Source organism: Staurois parvus, unplaced genomic scaffold (genome assembly GCF_062004578.1).
Source record: "Staurois parvus isolate SC_StPar_1 unplaced genomic scaffold, SC_StPar_1.0 ptg001260l, whole genome shotgun sequence".
NCBI classification, from domain to species: domain Eukaryota; kingdom Metazoa; phylum Chordata; class Amphibia; order Anura; family Ranidae; genus Staurois; species Staurois parvus.
This window is the reverse complement of record NW_028319056.1, coordinates 250,320-267,288: the sequence shown is the minus strand read 5'-3', so window position 1 is coordinate 267,288 and position 16,969 is coordinate 250,320. Positions and strand designations below refer to the sequence as shown.

Sequence of the window (16,969 nt, the reverse complement as noted above, 5' to 3'; positions counted from 1 at the left end):
TTCTCTCCTACACATACCACCCCATCATATCCTCTGCACTCCTCTCCTACACATATCACCCCGTCATGCCCTCTGCACTCCTCTCCTACACATACCGCCCCGTCATATCCTCTGCACTCCTCTCCTACACATACCGCCCTGTCATGCCCTCTGCACTCCTCTCCTACACATATCACCCCGTCATATCCTCTGCACTCCTCTCCTACACATACCGCCCCGTCATGCCCTCTGCACTCCTCTCCTACACATATCACCCCGTCATGCCCTCTGCACTCCTCTCCTACACATATCACCCCGTCATGCCCTCTGCACTCCTCTCCTACACATACCGCCCCGTCATATCCTCTGCAATCCTCTCCTACACATACCGCCCCGTCATGCCCTCTGCACTCCTCTCCTGCACATACTGCCCTGTCATAAACTCTGCACTCCTCTCCTACACATACTGCCCTGTCATATCCTCTGCACTCCTCTCCTGCACATACTGCCCCGTCATGCCCTCTGCACTCCTCTCCTACACATATCACCCCGTCATGCCCTCTGCACTCCTCTCCTACACATACCACCCCGTCATATCCTCTGCACTCCTCTCCTGCACATACTGCCCTGTCATAAACTCTGCACTCCTCTCCTACACATACTGCCCTGTCATATCCTCTGCACTCCTCTCCTGCACATACTGCCCCGTCATGCCCTCTGCACTCCTCTCCTACACATATCACCCCGTCATGCCCTCTGCACTCCTCTCCTACACATACCGCCCCGTCATGCCCTCTGCACTCCTCTCCTACACATACCACCCCGTCATATCCTCTGCACTCCTCTCCTACACATACCACCCCGTCATACCCTCTGCACTCCTCTCCTACACATACCACCCCGTCATGCCCTCTGCACTCCTCTCCTACATATATCACCCCGTCATGCCCTCTGCGCTCCTCTCCTACACATATCACCCCGTCATGCCCTCTGCACTCCTCTCCTACACATATCACCCCGTCATGCCCTCTGCACTCCTCTCCTACACATATCACCCCGTCATGCCCTCTGCACTCCTCTCCTACACATATCACCCCGTCATGCCCTCTGCACTCCTCTCCTGTACATACCGCCCCGTCATGCCCTCTGCACTCCTCTCCTGCACATACCGCCCCGTCATGCCCTCTGCACTCCTCTCCTGCACATACCGCCCCGTCATGCCCTCTGCACTCCTCTCCTGTACATACCGCCCCGTCATGCCCTCTGCACTCCTCTCCTGCACATACCGCCCCGTCATGCCCTCTGCACTCCTCTCCTGCACATACCGCCCCGTCATGCCCTCTGCACTCCTAACTGATAGGGTTGATTAAATACATCAGTCCATACAGTTCAACCTGTGTGGGTGTGTGCAGTCATTCATATCTCTACCAATTCCCATAATCAGGTGGAATGCCAGACCAAGCCAACACTGCCTAAACTACATTGTTATGAAGAACGAGGAAGCTGAAAAAGGTTTAAATTCATGAACAAAAAATTACGTTCTGAGCAGAACAGTGAGAGAGAGATCTGATGAATATTCTCTGCTCTGCCGGGATGGGAACGCTGACTGTACTCATTCTAATAGCCACAGGTAAGTAACTCACCTAAAAAAATCTGCACTGACCCAAAGCCTCATGAAGGGCTGTCAAGCAAAAAAAGCCGAACAAAAACAAAAAGTGGGGCCGCAATGTTCTGCCCATCATCATATCTGTTCTTTTCATTGTAGCAAGCAAAGAGTGGAATTATTTCAGATAAAATTATTTTTCTGCAAAATTACTGATTCTGCTCTTGGTGAAATTGTGACGAAATGGGAGTTTCACCTATTAGGCTGCTTAGGCAGAAATTGCTAGAAAATAACACAATCTACTTTTTATTTATTTATTTTATTTTATTTAGAAGATTTGAGTTTCCTGAGATAATTGTAACTGGGGATGAACAGAGTGATTTTAGTTAAAATGAATTATTGCAGAATTACCTATTTTGCCCTATATTTTTTCCAAAGTGGGAACTGTCAATTTTGTCCCCTGAGCTGCTTAGGTAAAACTTGCCGATATAAAAAAACAATCTACTCTTCCATTTTATTTATTTAGAACCTGACTTTTTTTCTTTTTTTTTTGGATGGATGGTGTTTAAATTAGTTTAGTTTGTTATTGCTTTTTATATTAGTTTTTTTTCTCTTTTTTTGAGTATATTTTAGTTTTTGTTCCTCTTTTTCTGAGTGTATTTTATCGATATTTGTATACTGTCCCTTCTTGTTTTTCAATCTTTTTTTTTGGGCTCAAGCACAGATGCAGGAAAATTGAGATTGGACCTTTCCTATTGATTTCAATGCATTTGGCTGGAATAGAAATTTCAGGGAAACAAATCAGTTTAGCTCATCCCTATATGCAGCTTCTTCAGGGGCTACATGGGAAGATGTTAACACAATAGGAGAAAATCTTTAGATTGTTGATTTTGTGTAAAGCATTAAATAATTTTTTCAGAATTTCATGGACAACACCTTAAGGGCTCATGTACACTGCCGCTGATAAACTCACGTTTAGGAGCTGTTTTGTTCAGCAGCCCCTGAACTTACCCTAATGTTTCCCTATGTGTCCATGTACACATCGTTCTTTACAGTCGTTTACAGGCATTTGAGTTTACAGTCTCTTTTTGTACGCACCAAACTTGCGTTCAGCAGTCGATTTTATCAGCGTTTCAAATGCAAAACGCTTGTAAACGCGGCAAATCGCATTTGCGTTTGAAATTTGTTTTTAACTCTTCCAGTTCCTGATGCTGTCCAGAGCCTTTTTTCATCATGAAAAATACATGCAAAGCATTTTCAAGGTACTCAGATGGACAAAACACTGAACACAGGATGTTTCTACCAAGCTCTTCACACATTGTAATGACCAATTCATACCTCAGACCTCTCCCACCCTTGGAAATAAAAGATAAGTTAATGACCATTCACACCTCAAATTCCTCATGAAGACCCCCTGCCAGATGATCTTAATGACTCACCCCACCAGATACCTTTCCCACCCTTGGAAACAAAATAAATGTTAATGAGCAACTCACATCTAGCTAATGTTAACACATACTGCTGTATCTGATAGTAAATCAGAACCACTTGCAGAATTGAGTGATAATGATTTGTGGGGGAAATTCATCATCAGACACTGGAAACAATTCTGCGACTGAGCTCAGTGAACTGCGAACATTTCAGTGTTTTTGGTTTGATTATATTATTGAATTACATTTATTATTATTATTATTGTTTATGATTATTTATTATATTATAATTTATGATTTCGTGTTTCAAATTTTATCCTACCCGGGATGTTTACTTGTTCGGACAGATTTCAGTGAGTTATTCCTAAAACTTACAGGCCTACAATAAAAAAACAACATATTTCCATGCAAAACAAGGTACCACTTTGAGCACAGAAATACTGACATCATCAGACCGCTAGGGAGGTTAATATCTGCAGAATCCGGCCTTATTTTGCCTTCTCCATCAATGCCAAATCTCACAATTTTCAAAAACATTTCTCGGAAATAAAAACTCTCAGTTTTGCAGTACTAAATAGGAAGAAAAAAATGTAATTTGCAGATATAGCTGTCCATTAATAAAACCTACAAATGTATAGATGGTTCCTAGCAGGTGCTGTAAATGCTTGCTGGCTTTGTCCATACAGTATCTCCAAGGATCGGGTATACATGTAAAGATGAAAACAGAAATGGAGCTCATATAGGCTGGCTGAGATTTCAAGATTTTCCTGGAGTCAGATTTAAATACCGATCTGTCAAATTGTCAACAGCTCCATGATAGCTAACAGCTGATAATGGTGAGCAAACAAAGAGTGATGTGATGGAGCCAGATAACGTTTCTTCAGCTACCTAGAAGCTGGTGACACTTATAAGTGAAAGCTGAGTGCTGTGTAAGGACAACAAAGGGAAGCGGGGAAATCTTCACTCCCAATACCGGTTGCTATGAAACAACATTTCTTTGATAGCTGTTGACCATTTGACAGTTCAATGTTCACTTCCGGCTTGGTGACAAGCTTGACAGCTCAGAAAGCTGATTCAGTCCTTCTGCCTCATTCTGCGGACTCCCTCAGCCCAGTTCTTTGTTGCTGCCCAACACATTTGGGCGCCATTTTTCTATTCCACTTTAACTCAAATAAAAACTCACGGTACCACTCCTTTCCACCCTGATGAAGGGCCATAGACCCTGAAACATGTTAGTTTAGTGGAGGTACTACATCGCGCTACACACAGAGTCAATTCCCACTTCATGTTCCAGATTGGGACATTTCTGCAGTCTCTATCCTCATGGTCTCCCCAATGTCCACCATGGACTTTCAAATGCGATTGCTGTCTCTCCCACTGCCAGCTTCTTCATGAGAATACAACTGAATCCGTTGATGGAATATGGCATTCCTCCGGGTGAGCTGTTTTTTGGTGGTGCTCATTGATCACATCAATTTGAATTTATCCCTAATATAGTGATCTTTTTTGCACTACCCAATGTGCTCTGTATCTGCTTTCATCTATATATGTACTCAGGGCTGCTGTTAGAAACCATGGGGCCCCTTACAGCCAACCAGGCAGGCCCCTCCCAAAACCATAGGGACCCATGCAGGCAACCTAAACCCCCCCATCCCCACAAAAAAAAAACAGTTTACTATGCATGAACACAGTGAGTAATCTGTACTGATCATGCAATGTGTTCGTTCAGGAAAGGAAGGGTCTGATAATGTATTGGAACTGATCCCCTGTATGTCTCATCTGCAGCTGAAAGCCAGCGGGGGGGAATAAGAAGTCAGCTGCTGCAGAGACAGCCATACAGGGGATTTTTTCCAGTAACTGCCCTGCTTACCCTTCCTGCTCACATCTAATTCACCCAGCTGCCTGGGCCCCCCTGCTGGCCTGGGCCCTGTACAGGAGGAGTGGTGGTACCCCTTATCCATGGCCCTGTAGCATTACATAATATAGCCTTGAATCACACAGCTGTAGCACAAGGATAAGTACTTTTATGTGACTGCAAATTTCAAAGCTCAATAGACTCTGAAATGAAAATAACAGACACTTTTTTGGAAAATAAGTATCCTTCCTTTTCCTGGTGAGTCAGTTTTGTGAACTGAGCCTCACACATAATGATACATTAGCTTACATTGGTATGATTATTCCCATTAATCTGATCATGTCCATGTAGCTTCAAAACAATGATAGATTCTTTTCCTTTTCTATATATTTTAGTTGAGGTCTATTTAGATGCAATTTTGCATAAAAGGTTGAGGATAATCAACTTTAATGATTCTAACCTTGAAATCCAACTCCAAGCTTGCTGTCATGGTCAGGGGTCGGGATTGGAGCAATAGCTATAGCAGTGGAGAAGCTCCCACCGACCAGCAGGATTGGTATACAAGCAGATCACCCTGGTGGTTGTCATAGGCTCACGTGTGGTGCGGGGTCTAAGCACTAATTGGTATTCACCAGAGCTCCTGATGGTGGAGATGGGTTTTGCTGCTTATTATTACTGGGTTGCAGTCCTCAGGATCGCCCCACCAGGAGGTGAGCAAGTCAGGGTACAGTAGCAAACATAGCAGGTATGGATTAAACAGAAGTGTAGTCAGGAAACAAGGCAAAGGTTGGTAGCAAGTGACTGTAGATTGGGATCAAGCAGAAGCATAGTCAAAGAGCAAGCCAAAGGTGGTAACAATTGGTTGCAGGTAGGGATCAAGGAAAAGCGTAGTTAAGAAACAAGCCAAAGGTCAGTAACAATTGGTTGCAGGTAGGGATCAAGCAGAAGAGTAGTCAAGGAACAAGCCAAAGGTCGGTAACAATTGGTTGCAGGTAGGGATCAAGCAGAAGCATAGTCGAGGAACAAGCCAATGGTCAGTAACAATTGGTTGCAGGTAGGGATCAAGCAGAAGAGTAGTCAAGGAACAAGCCAAAGGTCAGTAAGAAGTAGTGGAGACAAGGACAGATGTTGGTACACAAAGCAGCAAGATATCAGCTGGAGAGGACACAATAATCTGGCAAACAGTAGGTGCAAAGATATAACTTAAAGCGGAGTTCCAACTGAAAAAAAAAAAGTCAGCAGCTAAAAAAACTGTAACTGCTGACAATTAAAATACAGTCACTTACCTGTCCCTCGGTCCAGGGGTGTCCTCACCATGGCTGGTTTCACTGGCCATCTTCTCTCCCTGGTGCCGGCATCTTCAGTGTGGGCACCTGGCTGTGACAGCTTGTGGCTTCACAGCCGGGTGCCCACTGCACATGCGTGAGAAGCCCCGCACTCTGCGAATGGCCCCGTGATCTTCTGGGTTATGTCACGTGTTCCACAAGACTACGGGTAGGGAGGGGGGAGGACAACTTCCGCTTTTGATCACCCAGGTGATCGCAGCGGAATTGGGAGTGAATACCTGTCAAATTCGGGTACTCACTCCCCCCGCTCCCCAAAGGTTCCAATCCTCAATGTGGAGCGGGGGGCAAAGCATTAAAGCAGAACTTCCCTTATGGGTGGAGCTCCTCTTTCAATCAGGAAGTTCATGAGAGATACAATACACTCTTTTTCCCCTCTGGAGGTGCCCTCCGCCAGTATTTTATATTTTCTTTATTAAACTCTTTTGGAGGGTCTTCAGGCTGACCACATGACATGCAGGGTCCTTTACCTCTTCAGATCTTTTCCCAGCAGTGGGTCGTTCTCCATTATGCAGAAAGTATGACATCACTGATTCATTGTTACATTGTGAATGAAGGGTGCTGTGGTCATGTACTTCATTCACGAGATTGTCGCAGTCTTCCAGATAGATGGTTGCTGGCAGTGATTTCAATCAGAAGACTGAGAACATCTTGTGTTACTGCAGGGGACAACACCAGAGAAGAGGTGTGTATTGCAGCCCTTTTTGTACATTTGAAATATTTCGTGGGGGGCATTAGAAAAAGAAGTACAAAATTGGTTGGGTTTGATGTTGAAAAATATGAATGTAATTTGTGTCACTGTGAAGGATTCTTCACAGTAAGAGCTGTGAGAATGTGGAATAGACTCCCTCCAGAGTTGGTTGTGGCCAGCTCAGTGGATTGCTGTAGGAAAGTCCTGGATTGTTTCTTGGATACACAGAATATAACTGGATATAACATTTATAGGGAAAGTGGATCCAGGGAATATCCGATTGCCTCTCGGGGGATCAGGAAGGAATTGTTTCCCGTGCTGGAGCAAATTGGATTGTGCTTTGCTGGGTTTGATTTGCCTTCCTCTGGATCAATTGTGGGTGTAGGATTATAACTGGATGGACTTTTGTCTTTTTTTCAGCCAGACTAACTATGTAACTAGGTAACATGTCTTTGGTCAAAATGAATTCTTAAGATTTTTATCCCCTGAAAGGTAAGTGTCACGGTCTGGGTCAGGTTCAGAGACCAGTTGCTACAGCAGTGTAAGGCTTACCTGAAACCAGCAGGATAGGTACACCAGTGGGTCACCCTGGGTAATAGCGCAGGCTCACCTGAGGTGCAGGGTCTAAGTATTAACCCGTTTTCACCAGAGCTCCTAGTAGTGGAGATGGATTTGGCTGCGTGTTAATACCAGGTCACAGATCTCAGGATCACCCCACCAGGGAATGAGCAAGCTGGAAACCAAAAGCGGATCAAACAGGTTAGGGATCAAACAGAAGCGGAGTCAGTCACAAGCCAAGGGTCGGTCACAAATGGTAGCAGGTGAGGATGAGTGGTAGTCAGTGGCAAGCCAAAGGTCGGTAGCGAAGATGTAGAAGGCAGCAGGACCGATAAGCGGGATATTGGCTGGGAAGGCACAATAATCTGGCAAGGAGGAAGTGCATGGACATGGCTTTCATCAGGAGGTTCCTGGGAGGAGCAAGGAGTTCAAGGTTCAACAGAAAACAAGGCACAAGGCAGGACTGTCCAATAGACCAGGCAGAGTGTTGGCCAGCATCCCAGGTAGCACAGTGAGAAGAACCATTTCCTCTCACTGCAGAAGGCCCAGGTTTGATCCCAGGCTCTGACAGTAACATACCCATAAATACAATATGGCTTTATTTTTGTGTGCATTATTTATGTATATATTTTATTACAGAAGCTAAGCCAATTAAATTGATTTTTTTTGCTTGTGTCAGCCGGCAACGTTCTCGGTGCTGCAGATTATTCAGTGTGCGGTTCCCCCTTGGTGTCCAGTCGGATAGTTGGTGGTACAGATTCATTGGACGGGCAGTGGCCCTGGCAGGTCGGTGTTGTAAGTGAAGAATTAGATAGAGAATATTTATGTGGGGGCTCCCTGATCACCCCAGAGTGGGTTCTGACCGCAGCGCATTGTATCCACAAGTGAGTATAACATGTTACCTTTATAAGTCAATGCCGCCTTCAGGCACCAATATTCTGCTTATGAAAAAAATGTTTCCACAAATCAGTCATGTACATACAGTATTTCTTGATACATTGTTCATCTTTTATAACTGTTATGAGTGCATCATTGATCATCATTGGTTGGTTTACGTCACCAAAGAGGTCCTGTATGAGTGGTAATTGTGTAGAAATTTTATATGCTATATATTTTTTTTTTCATTTGCTATTTTTTTCCCATGCATGTGTAGTTACCCTTTAAAGGCTTTGTTCTGCATGCAGAAGTTTGCCAGCCGATATTGCTTTTATGTGTTTGGACTGTGTAGCTGTAACCCGAGTACCAGTTACTGCACTCCGTCCATCTGCATTTGCTTGGCTCTTTGTTTCATTGTGACCATGACCCTCAGCATGGTTCTACCTGTTGGTCCTGTACTGCCACCTTCCTTAGTAACCCAGATGTAGGTCAAGCCTCAATGTATTAATATCATCATCAAAACTTTCTTTTCTATTTGCTAACCTCGGCTCAATTTGGGTTTTATTTATTTATTTATTTATTGCTATTGAATAAAAACCCAGAAATCAACCAATTGCACACACAAAAACATGCAAACATACATAAAAGGACTAAAAAAGTTTTTTTTAATTATTTTTTTATTCAGTTTTTTTTAAGACCTATTAAATACAAGATCTCAAATATCAATCAATTACACACAAAATGTGAAAATATAATAACAAAATTTACAAAAGATATTTAGATTTTACTTATCTATTTTAAAATACCTTGTTGAATAAACGCTCTCAAATATAATCTATTTACACGTACTGTACACAAAATATGCAATAAAAATAGGGAAAAAACAACTAAAAGAACTCCTTTTGGCTATTTGGAATTCAATAAATACCCTATTAAAAAAATCACCTATCAACCAATTACGAACCATGCAAAGAAAATAAGAAACGGGGGAAAAAACTTTTTTGGACTGTTTAGATTGTATTTATGTATGCATGTATTTATGTAAATACATTTTAAATAAAAAAACCCTCAAATATCAACTCATTATACACTTTCACATCCAAGGCAATCAAAGAAAATTAGAAAAAGGGGAAAAAAAACCTTTTTGGGGGGCTATTTAGATTGTATTTATTTATGTATGTCTTTATTTATTTATTTAAATACAAAACCCTCAACTAATTATACACATTCAAGGCAAGCAAAAAAAAAAAACACTCTTTTTGGCTCTTTAGATTTTTTTTATTAATAATCACAGCATGTGTAACCATGTATTTTTTTTATTCAATTTTTAAGACCTATTGATTGCAAAAATCTCAAATATCAACTAATTACACACAAAATGTGGAAAGGACAAAAGAAAAAAAAACTTTTGGGCTATTTAGATTTTACCTATTTTAAAATATACTGTTGAATAAACACTCTCAAATATCAACCAATTACACATACTGTATGCAAAATAGGCAAAGAAAATAAGAAAAAGGACAAACAGCACTTATTTTGGCTACTTAGAATTTTTTCAATACCCTATTGAAAAAAAACCCTCAACTATCAACCAATTACATAAAAACAAACCATGCAATGAAAATAAGAAAAAGGGCCCAAAAAAATAATACTTTTTTGGCTAATTAGATTGTATTTATTTATTTAGATCCCTTTAAAACAGAAACCCTCAACTAATTATACACACTCAAGGCACACAAAAAAGCACTTTTTTTGGCTATTTAGATTTTTTTCTGGTAATCACATCATGTCTAACTATAATCAGGTATTCTGCAACTAAAAAAAATTCTCAATAAATGAGTAAACAATTTACAACATTGTGAACTTTGTTTGTGAACACATTGGAGAAGGTTTATCAAATGCCTGGATAATATATGGATGGATGGTGGTGTGGCACCTCTTATTTTTTCTACAGTAAATATATATATACAGTATATATATATTACACGCACTATATTGCCAAAAGTGTTAGCCGCCTGCCTTTACACGCACATCAACTTTAATGGCATCCCAGTCTTAGTCCGTAGGGTTCAATATTGAGTTGGCCCCGCCCTTTGCTGCTATAACAGCTTCAACTCTTCTGGGAAGGCCGTCCACAAGGTTTAGGAGTGTATCTACTGGAATGTTGACCATTCTTCCAGAAGCACACTCTAGAGTCCAGTGGCGGCGTGCTTTACACCACAGCATCCAACGCTTTGCATTGCACTTGATGATGTAAGGCTTGGATGCAGCTGCTCGGCCATGGAAACCCATTCCATGAAGCTCTCTACGCACTGTTGTTGGGCTCATCTGAAGGCCACACCAAGTTTGGAGGTCTTTATCTAGTGACTCTGCAGACAGTTGGCGACTTCTGTGCACTGAGCACGTGCTGACCCTGTCATTTTATGTGGCCTACCACTTGGTGGCTGAGTTGCTGTTGTTCCCAGTTGCTTCCACTTTGTTATAATCCCACTAACAGTTGAGCGTGGAATATTTAGTAGCCAGGAAATGTCACAGATGGACTTATTGCACAGGTGACCACCTATCACGGGACCACTCTTGGTGTCACTGAGCTCCTGAGAGCGACCCATTCTTTCACCAATGTTTGTAGAAGCAGTCTGCATGTCTAGGGGCTTGATTGTATACACCTGTGTCCATGGAGGGGATTGGAGCACCTGAATCACATGATATGGAGGGGATTGGAACACCTAAATCCTATGATTGGGAGGGCTGGACCAATACTGTATGAATATATATATATCGTATTGTTCTGTTTTTTGTTGATGTGAATAACAGTATATAGAAGATAGTATGGTAATATAACGGATTATGAATGTAAAGCATGAATTGTGTGTATCGGGGCCAATTGTTGATGCCTTTTAGAGTGCTACTAGACAAGCTATTGTCACCCAAATGGAAGAATACTGTGACCTAACAATAACCTTGCCTAATTTCAGAACATTGGGCTTGTGTACATACAGGCCATTCATGGAGAACAAATTACAGACAAGTTGTGTATCATTTATCAGATTCTGTATTTGTTGATGGTGATGATATTGCAGTGTGTCTGCAGTAGATGGGTCCTTATTTATATATGTTCTGTACTGTTTCCTTTCTGCAGTCCTATCCAGCTATCAAATTACAGGGTGTATCTGGGCATGTACCAGCTGGGTGTGATCAGCTCCCAAACAGTCTATGTCAATGTAAGCTCTATCATCGTCAATAGTAATTATACAGACACTGCGAGCCCTGGGGACATCGCCCTGCTGCAGTTGGACACGCCTGTCAACTATACTGAGTACATCATGCCGATCTGTCTGCCATCTTCCACCACCACCTTCCCCTGTGGCATGGAGTGCTGGGTGACCGGCTGGGGTACAAGATCTTCTGGAGGTGAGTCCATGAGCAAAAGTGATTTCACTAGAGATGGGTGACTCTGCCTGGGTTAGGGGAATTATTGAATCCTGTTGGAAATCCATGATGACACCTAAACTTAGCAGTGAATCCTGTTGAGGTCTATGGGTGAGGAGGGGGTACAAATCTTGATGCTACGTTCTGGCCATTATCAAGCCTAATAGGGACCTATTAGTCTTGCATTGTTAACCCCTTCATGCCGGCGCCTCCCGAACCTTTAACCACTTGCCTACCGGGCACTTTTACCCCCTTCCTGCCCAGGCCACTTTTCAGCTTTCACCGCTGTCTCACTTTGAATGACAATTGCGCGGTCATGCAACACTGTACCCAAACTAGATTTTTATCTTTTTTTTTAGACTGATAGAGCTTTCTTTTGGTGGTATTTAATCATCACTGTGATTTTTTTGCTAAACAAACTAAAAAAGACTGAACATTTTTAAATAAAAAAAGTTTTTTTTTAGTTTCTGTTATAAAATTTTGTAAATAAGTAATTTTTCTCCTTCACTGATGTACACTAATGAGGCTGCACTGAGGGGCACTGATAGACGGCACTGATGGGCACTGACAGGCGGCATTGATGAGGAGGCACTTGTAGGTGGCACTGATGGACATTGACAGGCATCACTGATGGGCACTGAAAGGCAGCACTCATATATGGCATTGATAGGTGGCACTGATGGGAACTGATAGGCGGCACTGACTGGCACTGATAGGCAGCACTGATTGGAACTGTTAGGCGGCACTGACTGGAACTGTTAGGCAGCACTGACAGACACTGCTAGGCGGCATTGATGGGCACTACTAGGCAGCACTGATGGGCACTGAAAGGAGGCACTGACGGGCACTGATAGGAGGAACTGACTGGCACTGATAGGTGGCACTGATTGGCAGCACTGGTAGGTGACACTGTCTAATATATTTGACTCTTGTCTCTAAAAAAACACTCACATTTTTATTTCACGATAAAACCTGCTTTGTTTCTCCCTCTCAAATTGAGGACTAATAAATCTGGATGCATATTGTGCATTGATTGTAAAGTTTTTCTGGCTATTGTTTTTTTTACACGTTACTGTTTGTTGCTGTGGGCTGCTTACTGCACCTAAATGGCAACAAAGAAGTTCACGACGCATTTTTTTTTAATCAGTTCATATCAAATGCATGGTACTTTGTTACCGTGTGCTTTGTTGCACGATTTATCACACACTTTAGAAAGCTGCATTGGGCTTCCCTTAATAATTAAGGGGACCACAGTGATCCTGCACATTTTGTAGTACATTCCTGCAATGCATAAGTGTGAAAGGAGCATGAAGGTGGTCAGTCTAAGTACAGCCTTCCTAAGACTGACCTTGTAATCATCTTCTTGTCTGTTTCATCAACAGGGAGTATAGTTTCATATGGGACCCTCCAGGAGGTCATGGTTCCCCTAATAGACCGTAATACATGTCAAGTAATGCAACAGAAGTACAGAGAACATCCAGTCTGATCAGATTTGTGCCGGCTACAAGGATGGGTATAAGGACTCCTGCCAGGTGGGTGACACCAAAAGTATTCCAGCATGCCTCACCTAGAGTTGGATCTCTTCACAGGCAGCAGAAGAAATGCATGACATCAGTTATTGCCTACATCTGAGCAAAATGTTATTTTTTACTTGGAATAAATTGGAACATGTTTCAGGTTTTTAACTGATATATTTTTCATCACTGGGGACATTTCCCCTCATTTCCTGTATTAACAGGCTATCACAGATAAAGTGATTGGAAATAACTACAATAATTTATTAATGAAAGGTGTGGTGAAGGGTAACAAGTCTCTTGCAGTGTCATCATTGTTGTCAGTTACCTTACCCTTTGTATTTATTTCTAGTCCTGGTGTCACCTGAGCAGGAAGTGAGGGGCATTCAGTCTTATGGGATATAGCAAGGGCTTCCACTAGGCAGCTGCTTAGGGCTCACTGCCACCTAGGAGCACCTGGGCGCAGCGCAGGCTGGCACTCTCACTGTATGGGATGCTGCCTTGTCATGAATGATCCTTCAGCTGAGAGGAGGGGCATTTTTGAGGAGGAATAAAGGAAGATGCCAGGTGCCTGAGGCCAGAGTAGCAGCTGAACTGCAGCTCCTTCCAGTGTTCCTCTCAGACTCAGTCCTTTACTGGAAGGTGGCTGGCGGCTCCTTATCACTGTGGAGTTCCAGCCCTTCTCTTCCCATTCATCAGCAGAGGCAGAGCTGCATCTGGGGAGGAAGGTAATGTCTGACTCTGATGTATCGTGTCTGTGTGATTGTGACCCAGCCCGCCATCCATCACATGTGCAATGTGTCAGTGAGTGATGACATCATCACCATCCCACAACCTGCTCTTCTAGTGCCTGCTGGACCTGCTGATCTGTGTCAGTGTTGGTGGTGGTGTGTTGTGTTGGATCTGTGACTGTGTGGGATTGCTCAGTTCAGCTGCCTGTTGTCACAACGTTTTACCTCCCCCCATTGCCTGGGGAATTCCAGCCTGGGATCTGTCAGAGTGTGGATCCATCATCCTCCACTCACTGCCACTGTCACCCTGCTACTGCCAGCCACAAATACAGTCCATCTGAGATGCTGATTTTGTCTTTAATATTGGTGCTGGTGGCATCTCATGGCACTTATTTGTGCAAATTAAACGAAATTTAACAATTTCATGTTTTGTTGAATTAATACTTTCCACTGTTTTTAAAAATCATTTATTTCTATTTTTTTTTTTGGGGGGGGGGGGGTGTGCTGACGTAATGAAGTGAAGTAGAAATGGCTATCACATGACTGATGGCCTTGTACTAGGGGAGAAAACAATGATGACTAGTCAGTCCAGAGCAAGCTTTCCTGGAAAGTGAAAGGCTGGATTTACATACGCTGAAACATGGAAAAGGTCCAAATGCAGAGAAAATAAAGTATTAATAAATAATGAAAAAAAAAAATAATGATACAAAAATAGAACAAATAGAAAAATAGGAAAAAATTCCCAAATGAACCGAAAAAGCACCGCCCCAATCCAATTAAAACATTAATTAACAGCAATAATAAAAACAAAAACTGCCAACCTCCGCTAAAAAAAAAAACCTATCACCTCGAAAACACAACTAAAGCATATATGTGCTGATGGGTAGAGCAGAGAGGCAGAAATAGTTAAATGGTAAATGCAAGCACCAAAGTGTTGAAATTAGGGGGGGGGGACAAAAAAGAAGAAGGAATGGATGAGGGGACAAAAATACAGTTTTGTCTGAAGTTCAGCTTAATTATAGACAGTATGATGCACCCTGTATATTCAATTCTCCATTTGCATGCCACTCCCAATTTCTCCCCTCTCCACCCCATTCCTTTGATATTATCACTAAGTACAAAAGTGTCTTCACCATCCATTTCTCTGATCTTTGCTCTACTCAGGTGCATCAGCTGTCTGTAGAATCTTCATAGTCATCACCTGTTTTCCCAACCATGCACTGTGGTTCCATCTGCTGACCCACCACTTATGTAGGGATTTAGCTATAGGAACCACAGAACATGGCATGGGGCCAGTCATGCAACACCCCTGTAATATGAAAGATGTGAAAAGTCCATTGCTTTGCAATCAGAACCCTGTGTTGGCTCTTGGCTGTGATTGGACAGGTCCCGGCTATGAATCCTTAGCTAGGACCTTCTGAGTCTAATCACAGCAGGAGTCAGCTGGCGGGGTGCATGCCATGTACCCGGAAGAGGCCAGCGACATCTCTGTGCCTGTAGGAGTCACCCATCCGCAGTACAATGCGGGTGCATAATTCAGAAGTGGTTAATAAGTAACAACCTACGAGATAATTTGAAAATATTTAATAACAATTATGTTCTAGGCTGTAGTGGGTCAGCTGCATGGGCAGGTGAGACAATTCCCATTATAATTTAAGGTCCTGGTTTGTGACATTTTTTTTGTTTGATAACAGAATTGCTTTAAGCAAATTTACTAAATAAAATTGACTTGGTTGCTTCATTTTAAAGTTCTTGTACAGTACCAATTCCAGACACATTTACTGAGTTCTCAACTAGTTTGTGTAATTACACATTCATGGAAAAGGTACATGCTAAGTTTGAAACATTTTATTAAGTTATCCTGAACAGATAGAATTTGGTGCAGCTAATGATTATCAATGTCTTCCAGGGTGACTCAGGAGGACCTCTGGTGTGTAAGGTCCAAGGCGTTTGGTACCAGGTTGGAATTGTGAGTTCGGGAATAGGATGTGCGTACGCCAACTTCCCCGGAGCGTACACACTGGTGACGGCCTACCAAACCTGGATCAGCACCTACCTGAACGCTACATTCTACGATGTGGCAAATATCACTACGCCAATGAGGACATGTGGAGGACGCCTCTTCAATGATGTTCCTGTAACAACAAGGAAATCTGAAGGAAACTCCATCACATCCAGTCTTTCACACTATCCCTGTAGTCCTATTGGTTTCATCATATTTAAAAGCTTAACTATCTGTATTTAGCCATATAGACTATTAGGTAGCCAGATGTGTATGGTAGCCAATCAGCTTCTAACTTCAGAATGTTCAATTAAGCGTTGACAAAAAAAAACTGGAAGCTGATTGGTTTCTATGCAGAGCTGCCCCAGATTTTGCACCCTCCAGTTTTAGTAAATCTACCCCATAGGATTTTGTGTTGTCATAACTGCTACTAGCGATCGCCAACCTGAGTGGCAATGGGTGATGCTTTATGAAAGGTATGTGGGCTTGCTGGACCTGGGGAAAGAAGAATGCAAAGAAAAAAAAGACTACATTGCAGTGTTTAGGGAAATGTTAAGATCTACTTTGTATACAAATAAAAACAGATTACCTGTTAGAAAATCCCCTCCAGTTCCACAGCCTACACAGTAGCAAAGAGAACTTCTGTTCAAAGCCTGCAACCTGCCCATCTCTGTAGTTTCAGGTGCCAGCCAATGATGCTCTCCAAAGCTCTCCACATGGAATGAACAAACCATTTGCTCACATCCCAATGACATCAACCTTACAAAGCTTTTTTGTTTGTTTGTTTCAATAGTTTTCGGTTCACTAGAAAATATATTCATACAATATAGTATTAATAAGCAGTTACTCCACCAATTGGCTGGGGCTAATATTGGTGTTGTAGGCATTAGCCACAAAGCTTTTTTATTCCAGGTCTAGATTATAAAGAAGTCTACCAAGACCAGGCCTCAGTCTGATA

At 42.5% G+C, this 16,969-nt stretch overlaps 1 pseudogene across 1 annotated transcript in view; it reads left to right on the top strand.

Moving 5' to 3' along the window:
- Positions 1-16,969, top strand: part of LOC149437751 (serine protease 33-like) — a 43,502-nt pseudogene that overhangs the window by 25,199 nt on the left and 1,334 nt on the right. Inside the window, exons 7-9 of the transcript XR_016308015.1 lie at positions 8,163-8,343; positions 11,475-11,746; positions 13,147-13,296. The product of XR_016308015.1 is annotated as a serine protease 33-like (transcript). The remainder of the gene's footprint in view (positions 1-8,162; positions 8,344-11,474; positions 11,747-13,146; positions 13,297-16,969) is intronic.